Genomic DNA, 9575 nt, shown 5'->3' on the forward strand with positions numbered 1-9575 from the left:
GCCACCTTCATCAGTTATCTTAGGAAGATCTTCCAGTTTACTTGCTGCAGCTTCTACAGCAGCACTTGCTGCTTCACCTTGCACTTTTATGTTATGGAGATAGCTTGTTTCCTTAAACCTCATGAATCACTTCTTCTGCAGCTGCCTCACTTCTCAGCCTTCATAGAATTGAAGAGAGTTAGGCCCTTGCTCTGGATTAGGATTTGGTTTAAGGGGATGTTGTGGCTGGTTTGATCTTCTATCTAGACCACTCAAATTTTTTCCATATCAGCAATAAGGCTGTTTCGTTTTCTTATCATTCTTGTGTGCACTGGTGTAGCACTTTTAATTTCCTTCAAGAACTTTTCTGTTGCATTTGCAACTTGGCTAACTGGTGCAAAAGGGCTTTTGACATGTCTTCCTCACTAAGCTCAATCATTTCTAGCTTTTTTGAAAGTGAGAGATGGGTGCCTTCTTTTCACTTGAACACTTAGAGGCCATTTTAGGGTTATTAGTTGGCCTCATTTTAATACTGTTGTGTCTCAGGGAATAGGGAAGCCCAAGGAGAGGGAGAGAGGTGGGGGAATAGCCAGTTTGTGAAGCAGTCAGAACACACACAACATGTATTGATTAAGTTTGCTGTCACGTGACACCCCAAAACAATTACAATAATAACATCAAAGATCACAGATCACCATAAAAGATGTAAGAACAATGAAAGAGTTTGAAGTATTGCAAGAATTACCAAAATATGATGCAGAGACGCAGTGCGCATATGCTGCTGGAAAAATGGTGTCAATAGACTTATTTGATGCAAGGTTGGAACAAACCTTCAATTTGTAAAAAATGCAATACCTGCAAAGTGCAATACAGCAAGGTGTGGTAAAACAAGGTATGCCTGTAGATTGTGTAGTCATGAAAGTTCAAAATAAATTCTATTTCTGCTTGTTATTGGTGTAGCCAAAGCTGCTAAGAAATCTTGTTCACATAAATAAGTGGATGGGGTTGGAATTGTTTTGCTAAACTATGTCAATTATATGAACTCATGATGAGTTATATTGTTAAAAATTAATGTAATTACCATTAAAATTATGTTAATGATCTGTCAGCTGACAACTCAATTAGGTCTGCCTTCAGTTATATTGATAACAAAGATTTGCACATGACTTGCAAAATATTTTGTTATACAGACAGTGTAGATACTTTCCCAGTTTCTTAGAAATATACCAAAAGAAGGTTTAGCAGTTTAATGGAAAAAATGTTAATAATAACTATTGCTCTTTTATTGAAAGTCACCTTGTTTAACAGAATATAATCAGAAAGTTTTGGGAAAATAAATATGTTTTTAATTTCAGTACAGCTTTGCTAACAAAGTAATTTTGATAAAATTGTGTAATCTCATGTAAAGATATTTTCATTAAAATCTTAAAACTACAGATTTATCTAATTTGATTAATCGAAACTGGCCACTTGAAATTTAATTTGCATAGTTAGTCCTCATTGTCAGGCTTATCCGCCAAATTCCACTTTCTGTGAAAAAAAGTAACTATTTTTTAATTCAAATAAATGTGTTAATACATATTTCAAGGTATATTATGAAATCCTATGAGAAATAAAAATATATCTTGTAAAATAGACTAATAAAAGATGTTAAGATGAAGTTAATGTGATGTAGCTCTAATATAAATTATTCATTTTATAAAGTCATAAATTAGGACTGTAATTGTGTTTTTCATTACTTAATTTGAAATAACACAATGTATCATATACCCCAAATTACATTCTTTTTGTGAAACAAGGGGTAAGCAAGGACGTGGGATTTCTTTTGGTAAGAAAGTGTGACCCTGTGTGTGTGTGTGTGTGTGTGTGTTTGAGTGTGTATTGAATTCCAGTTTAACTTTTGGAAATGATTAAGAATCATGTAAAAATTAGAAATAGCTTCAGTAATTTTAATAGACATTACAATAAAACATTTAATAAAAAACATTTAATAAAAAATAAAGGTATATTTGCTGTAAATACATTGGACCACAATCTAATGGGAAATGAAAAAAATTAAACATATTATAAGGTGGTATCAGATCATCTTATATAATCTTATATATTTGTTGTTATTATATGATTATGTAATTGTTACAAATAACTCACAATTTGATAAATGTGCTTTAAGTATTTCATGGAATATTTTGCTAATGTATTTATTATTTAATAAAAATAGCATTTACTGTGCTCCCAAAACTCTGCAAATATTAACTGATCTATCTATTTCTTATAACGACTCTATGAGGTAGCTACTCTAACTTATTTTATAGCTGAGGCACAGGGAGGTATCTTAAATACCGACATAGGTAGTGAGAGGCACACTCTAAGTTTATACCAAATAGCACACATTGAATCTGAAAGATAGCCATAAAATTTTCATCCTTAAATTTTATCCAGTTCATTAAAAGTATTAGATACTTCTGGAAATCTTTTTTTAAGCACAATTCATTTCAATTTCTTTGAAATGAATCAGCATTACTAACTTGTCTTGTTTCAGTTGTTCAAAGACTCTTTTTTTTTTTTTTTTTTTTTTTTTAGATCAGGGCATGTTTTAGGATTTTGAGACTGGCTGATAAGTTTATTACAATTAAATATGTGAAAAGGCCCTTTTGGCATTATTTCCTACTAACCTTCTCCTTGCAGTGCTCTTATGGGACCCCTCCTCAAGAAGGATTTTTTGATAATAAGAGAGAGATTGAAGAGATAAGATCACTAAATGAATGTTATCTCTCCTATCTTCCCACAGCACAATATGTTTGTATTCACAACAACCCAACATGGGCCAAAATATTCTGTTCCTAGCACTTTGTGTCTCTATCTTAAAAGAAATATGTACAAGACAGAAAAGAACTTTGGGTTATAGTGTATTGGCCAATTACTAAAGGAAAAACCAGTATTTCTAATTGCTTCTTTGTTTGGTGGCCCTGAGGTTTTTATACCAGGGGCAACATAGTATAATGAAGTTTAGAATGGTTAGAAGCATGTCTCTGTATCAGTCAGGATAGGTAATTTGTGCTGCAGTAACAAACAACCCCCAAATTTCAGTGACTTAAAGTAGCAAGGCTTAATTATTTCTCATTCAGCATGCCATCTTGGATTAGCTGGGCACTGTGCTGTACTTTATCCCCACTCTGGAAACCAGACTGATACAGCTACCTCCATCCAGGTTGTTGTCATTTATCTTGGCAAAGAGAAAAGATCTCTGGAGTGGTTTGCTATGGTAGTTCAGTCCTCTGAACATTGTAAAGTGGAGAGGATATTTGTAAAAGGGGAGGAAGGAAAAGACTAACTATATGAGCCTTAGAGTGAATGAGTCAGTTAGTTTTCCAGGTAGATCACTTTTAGGAAGGAAAAAATATGAAAGCTGAAAGTCTAAAGTTGATTTTTTTAAATCCCAGTTTAAAACTCAGCATCTTCACTTAGAAGTCTAATATGAATCTCAGAGCTACTATGGGCAAAAATGAAATTCCTCATCTTCCCCCTACATTGCCCCCATGAGCAGTATCACCATAAAAGATGTAAGAACACCATAAAAGATGAAGTATTGCAAGAATTACCAAAATATGATGCAGAGATGCAGTGCACATATGCTGCTGGAAAAATGGTGTCAATAGACTTACTTGATGCAAGGTTGCCACAAACCTTCAATTTGTAAAAAAATGCAGTTATTGGTCTCCTGTTATCGGTATCTCCATCCTTCCAATTAAGTTAGGCTGAAACTCTTGGAATTAATATTCACTGTTAATTGTTCTCTCTCAATCCATATCCAATCTGCCAGCAAATTCTGATGATTATACTTTCAAAAAAATGCCAGAATCTGACTACTTTTTTCCATCTCTGTTGTTTCCATCCTGGTGAAGGCGACCATCATCTCTGGCCTGGAGAGTCACAATAGCCTATAACTTATCTCCTTGTTGCCTTCCTTGGCTGCCACCCTCCTCCCTACCAGTCTATTCTCAAAATAAAGGTTTGGGATAAAAAAAATTGCTAATTTCAATAAAGCTTTGCTAATATAATACTTTTTTTGACAAAAGCAACCTAAGAGGTACATTGGTTCCCATCTTACCCAGAGTAAAATCCAGTGTCATCATGGCTTATAAAAAGTTATGAAGTCTAGCCTCTTCATGCCTCTCCAACTTCATGCCCTTTCACTTTCCCACTTGCTTATTCTGCTCTTGCCACACTGGCCTTCTTTTTGTTCTTCAAACATGCTAAGCCTATTCCCACTTCAGGGTCTTTGCACTTACTGTCTTCTCTGCTTGGTGAGTTCCACATGGCCTGCTCCCTCACCTCCTTCAAATCTTGCTTTGGATCATGTAATTATCTTTTCGGTAAGGCCTTTGTTCAGCATCCTGCTTTAAATTGTAACTGATTTAATGTCTACAACTAACACAGAGGTAGAAACTCAATAATCTTGATGAAATTAATGAATCAACCAACAATATTTTATTTTTATACAAATGTATGCATATTTTCTTTCATATTGTCCAGCTTATTATCTTGTTTGAGTAGATTCTTCCTACACTTAGATTGCACTTTTAGTATTATAGATTTTGTTTCTACATTTTAATTATTTTGACATTTATTTTGTATATGGTATGAGATAGAAATACAATCTAATTTAATTCCAAATGAATGACCACTTGTGCTAGTATCATTTAGTAAACAATTTATTGTTTTCCTACTCAATCGAGCTGATGCCCTTGTCTTGTATTAAAAATTTCACATATTCTGGAATCTATTTCATGAATCTTTGTTCTCAATGATCTATTTGTTTATTCTCTTACCAATATAATATTGATCTTATTAAAATCACTTAATAGTATATTTTGATATCTATTAAAACAAATCTTCCCACATTATCCTGTTTTAACACTGTTTTGGGGAGGGTTTTGAGGGGGTATTTTCTCTTTCATATAAATGCATCAATCAAAATAATTGAAGATTTAATGGCATTACATCTTTACATCCAAGAATGTGGGTTTTTTTTAAACATATTTCAGATCTTTTATTTTGTCCTTCAATAAATGTTATGGTTTTTAAAAGTTGTGAAATATTTTTTATATATGAAATATCTTATTGGTCTTATCCCTGCTTGTTAAACTTATTCACTAGTATTTTAAGTTTTTATTTTTAATCACTTTGCATTCAACAGCATCCAGCAAATATTTGTTGGGTTTTCTGCCAACTGCTGTTAGATCATAGAACAATACCTGGCCAAAAAAAAAGAAAGAAAATCTTCACCCTCATGGAGTTCACATTCTAATAGGAAAAAGAAAATTAAAAAAGCAAAGTCAACAAAAATATATAATATGTTAGAATATGATAAAGCTGATGGAGAAAAACAAATCACTGTGTTGGGAGGGGATGACAGTTTTCAATGGGGAAGGTTTTACTGAGAAGATGATGTTCTGGTAAAGATTAGAGATAAGGGAGATAGTCACCTAGGTTTCACAGGGAGGGGCATGTCAGGTAGAAGTCTCTGCAAATGGAAAGGCCCTGAGAAGGGAGCTGGCCAGGTGTGAATGAGGAACAGTGTCATTGTATGTGGAGCAGAGTGAACTAGATTAGAAGGAGAAGAGGTCAAAGTAATGGGAGCCAGACCCTACAGGGCCCTGGGTGTCTCCATATAAAGGTTGAATTTATTCTGAGTGAGTTGCAAAGTCATTGGCAGGTTTTGAACAGAAGAGTGGCATGATCTGACTTAGGCTTTCATAGAATCCCTCTGGTTATACTGAGAATAGACAAAAAGAGGAGTGAGGTTGGAAGCAAGAAGGCAGCAATCCAGGTAAGAGGTAATGGAGACTTGGCCCAGGCTGGGAGCAATGAAGGTTTAGAAGATGTGATTAGATTCTGGATACATGTAGAAAAAAGAGCCAAAGGAATTTGCATGTAAATTAAATGTTGGGGGGTGTGAAAAGGAGGGAAGTTAGAGATGAATCTATGGCTTGACAGACTGGAAGAGTAGAGTTGTCAGTAATTGATTTGGAGAAAACTGTGGAAGGAGCAGGTTTGGAGGAAAGCTGAGGAACCTAGTTTAGATACGTTTGAGATTTGCCATGCCTGTTAGACATCTAAGAGGAAATATTGGGAAGGAAATAAGAGGAAAGGTCCAGGATGCAGATATAAGTGTGGAAGTCACAGGCACATAGATAGTATTTAAAGCCAAGAGCCAGGATGGCATCAATGAGTAAATGAGTGTAAGATAGAAAAGAGAAGAGGTCCCAAGACTTGAGTTCTGGGACACTCTAACTTTAAAAGGTCTTGGACTTGGGAGCTCTTAGGGGTGATAGAAATGTCTATGTTGATAAGTGTACAGGACATATGCTTATATACATTTTTCATCCTATTGGACACATAAGAATTGTGCATTTCACTATATTACTGTCTATACATTTTACAAAAAAATTATTAAGCATACAAACAAAAGCTCTCAAAGATAAGGAGGGACAAGAAAAGTAGTCTCAGGATGAGTAGCCAGTGAGGTTGGGAGAAAATCGAGAGAGTGAGGTGTCTTGATAGCTGAGTGGAGAAAATATTTCAGGAAGGAGGAAGTGATCATTTATGTTAAATACTGCTGAGAAGCAATCTTATAGTAATATTTCCAGCAGAGCAATAGTGGTTATAGATTAAAATGTGTTCAAAAGAGAAGGAAAGGAAGGAAGACAGACAGTGAATTTCAACAAGTTTTTGAAGGAGTTTTTTCAATAAAGGTCTGTAAAGGTGAGGAAAGGCATGGATATGCTATTTGGAGAAATGAGTCAAGACAGGACTTCTATTTAAACATTTCTTATAAAATTTCAAAATATACATACTGAAAAGAGTACTACACTTACATATAGTTTTAAAATAGTTATAAAGATAGTACTCATCTCACTACTAGCTGAATCAAGAGTAGAACATTTCAACATCAAGAAAATATGAGTGTTCTGTTTTTCCCAAACTGTGCCTACCTCCTTAGGAAAATTTACCTTTATGGTAGTCATTTCCCTGCTTTCCATTACTTCCTGCCCATGTAAAGATCCCTAAAACATACAGTTTTGGCTTTTTTCTTATATATAATATATATGGGATCATAAAGTATATTCTTTTGTGTAAAAACACAGGTGTTTTTTTTTCACCCAATATAATGTTTGTAAGGCATATATTGTTAATGAATATAATTTAAAAAATTTTAATTGCTATATAGTAACTAGAGCTTGTATGTTCTACACTATAATAATTTATTTCATTTTTGATTAGCACTTGGATTGTTTTGTGATTTCAGGAATTAGAAATGATGCTACAGGAGACTGATTCTCAACTAAGGAGATTTTGCTTCCTAGGAGACATTTGTCAACGTTTTGAGACTTTTTTTATTGTAACAACTGGCAAGTGCCACTGGCATCTAGTAGGTAGAAGTTGGAGTCCTGCTAAACAATCTACAACGCACAGGACAGCCACCCATGACAAAGAATTAACACACCTATAAAGTCAATAGTGCTGAGCCTGACAAACCCTGCTCTGGGTTATATTGTTGTATTGTTGGGAGAGGAATTGCTGGCTGATAAACTATATTTCTCTTCAAACTTACACAATACTACGATTGTACCAATTTACAGTGCCATCATCAGAGTGGGAGGCTTCCCGATGCTGTATATCTGCACCAGGGCTAAATATCACCAGCTTAAAGATATTTTGCTCCAGGCATGGTGGCTCACGCCTGTAATCCCAGCACTTTGGGAGGCTGAGGTGGGTAGATCACAAGGTCAGGAGATGGAGACCAGCCTGACAAACATGGTGAAACCCTGTCTCTACTAAAAATGCAAAAATTAGCTGGGCATGGTGGTGTGCGCCTGTAATCCCAGCTACTCAGGAGGCTGAGGCAGGAGAATCACTTGAACCCAGGAGGTGGAGGTTGCAGTGAGCCGAGATCGTGCCACTGCACTCCAGCCTGGGTGACAGAGCGAGACTTCATCTCAAAAAAATAAAATAAAAAACTATTTTGCCAATCTACAAAGGACATGAACAGATGCTTCTCAAAAGAAGACACACAACAAACATGAGAAAATGCTCAACATCACTAATCATCAGAGAAATGTAAATCAAAACCACAATGAGATACCATCTCACACTAGTCAGAATGGCTATTACTTAAAAAGTCAAAAAAGAACAGATGCTGGTGAGGCTGTGGCAAAAACGGAACACTTACACAGTGTTGGTGGGGATGTAAATTAGTTCAACTCTATGGAAAACAGTTTGGAGATTTCTCAAAGACCTTAAAGCAGAACTATCGTATGACTCAGCAATCGCATTACTGGGTGTATACCCAAAGGAAAACAAGTCATTCTACAAAAATGACACATGCATGTATGTGTTCATTGCAGCACTATTCAAAATAGCAAAAACATGGAATCAACCTAGGAGCCCAACAGTGTTGGATTGAATAATGAAAATGTGGTGCATATACACTATGGAATACTACACAGCCATAAAAACAGTGAAATCGTGTACTTTGCAGCAATATGGATGCAGCTGGAGGCCATCATTTTAAGAGAATTAACATAAGAACAGAAAACCAAATAGTGCATATTCTCACTTCAAAGTTGGAGATAAACATTGGGTAAACATGGACATAAAGAAAGGAACAATAGACACTGGGGTCCATGGGCTGGGGGTAGCAGGGAGTGGAACAAGGGCTGAAAAACTACCTATTGAGTACTACGCTCACTACTTGGGTGACAGGATCATTTGTACCCCAAACCTCAGTGTCAGGCAATATACCCATGTAACATACCTGCACATGTACCTCCCGATCTAAAATAAAAGTTAAAATTAATAAATTATTTTTGCCAATCTAATTAATTATATTTCATCAGAGTTTTAGTATTTCATTATTAGCTAATGGGGTTAATCGCTTTTTCAAGTCTTTGTTGGCCAAGTTGATCAATTTAAAAAATTGGCTTATCTCCCTCATCCTCATTTGTTTGTAGGTATTCTTTATATAATCTGGCCCCTGGACTGTTTTTGGTTATAGGTTGTTCATATCTTCTCTTCTCTGTGGCTTGTCTCTGTATTCTTTTTTTTTTTTTTTTTTTTTGAGACGGAGTCTCGCTCTGTTGCCCAGGCTGGAGTGCAGTGGTGCAGTCTCGGCTCACTGCAAGCTCCGCCTCCCAGGTTCACGCCATTCTCCTGCCTCAGCCTCTCCGAGTAGCTGGGACTACAGGCGCCCGCCACCACGCCCGGCTAATTTTTTGTATTTTTAGTAGACACGGGGTTTCACTGTGGTCTCGCTCTCCTGACCTCGTGATCCGCCCGCCTTGGCCTCCCAAAGTGCTGGGATTACAAGCGTGAGCCACTGCGCCCGGCCGTCTCTGTATTCTTATGTGATATTTTTTAATGTATAGAAATTCCTAATTTTAAATAACAAATATTTCTCTTTATTGCTTTTTGTGAGGTGCTTAAGAAATCCTTATGTACCCCAGATTCATGATGATTCTTCTAAAATCGTTGGCATTTTACCTTTTTCATTTAGATCTTTAAATCACCTGGAAATGATTTTTGTGTAGGCAGTG

The sequence above is a fragment of the Nomascus leucogenys genome, chromosome 11 (assembly GCF_006542625.1).
Source record: "Nomascus leucogenys isolate Asia chromosome 11, Asia_NLE_v1, whole genome shotgun sequence".
NCBI lineage: Eukaryota > Metazoa > Chordata > Mammalia > Primates > Hylobatidae > Nomascus > Nomascus leucogenys.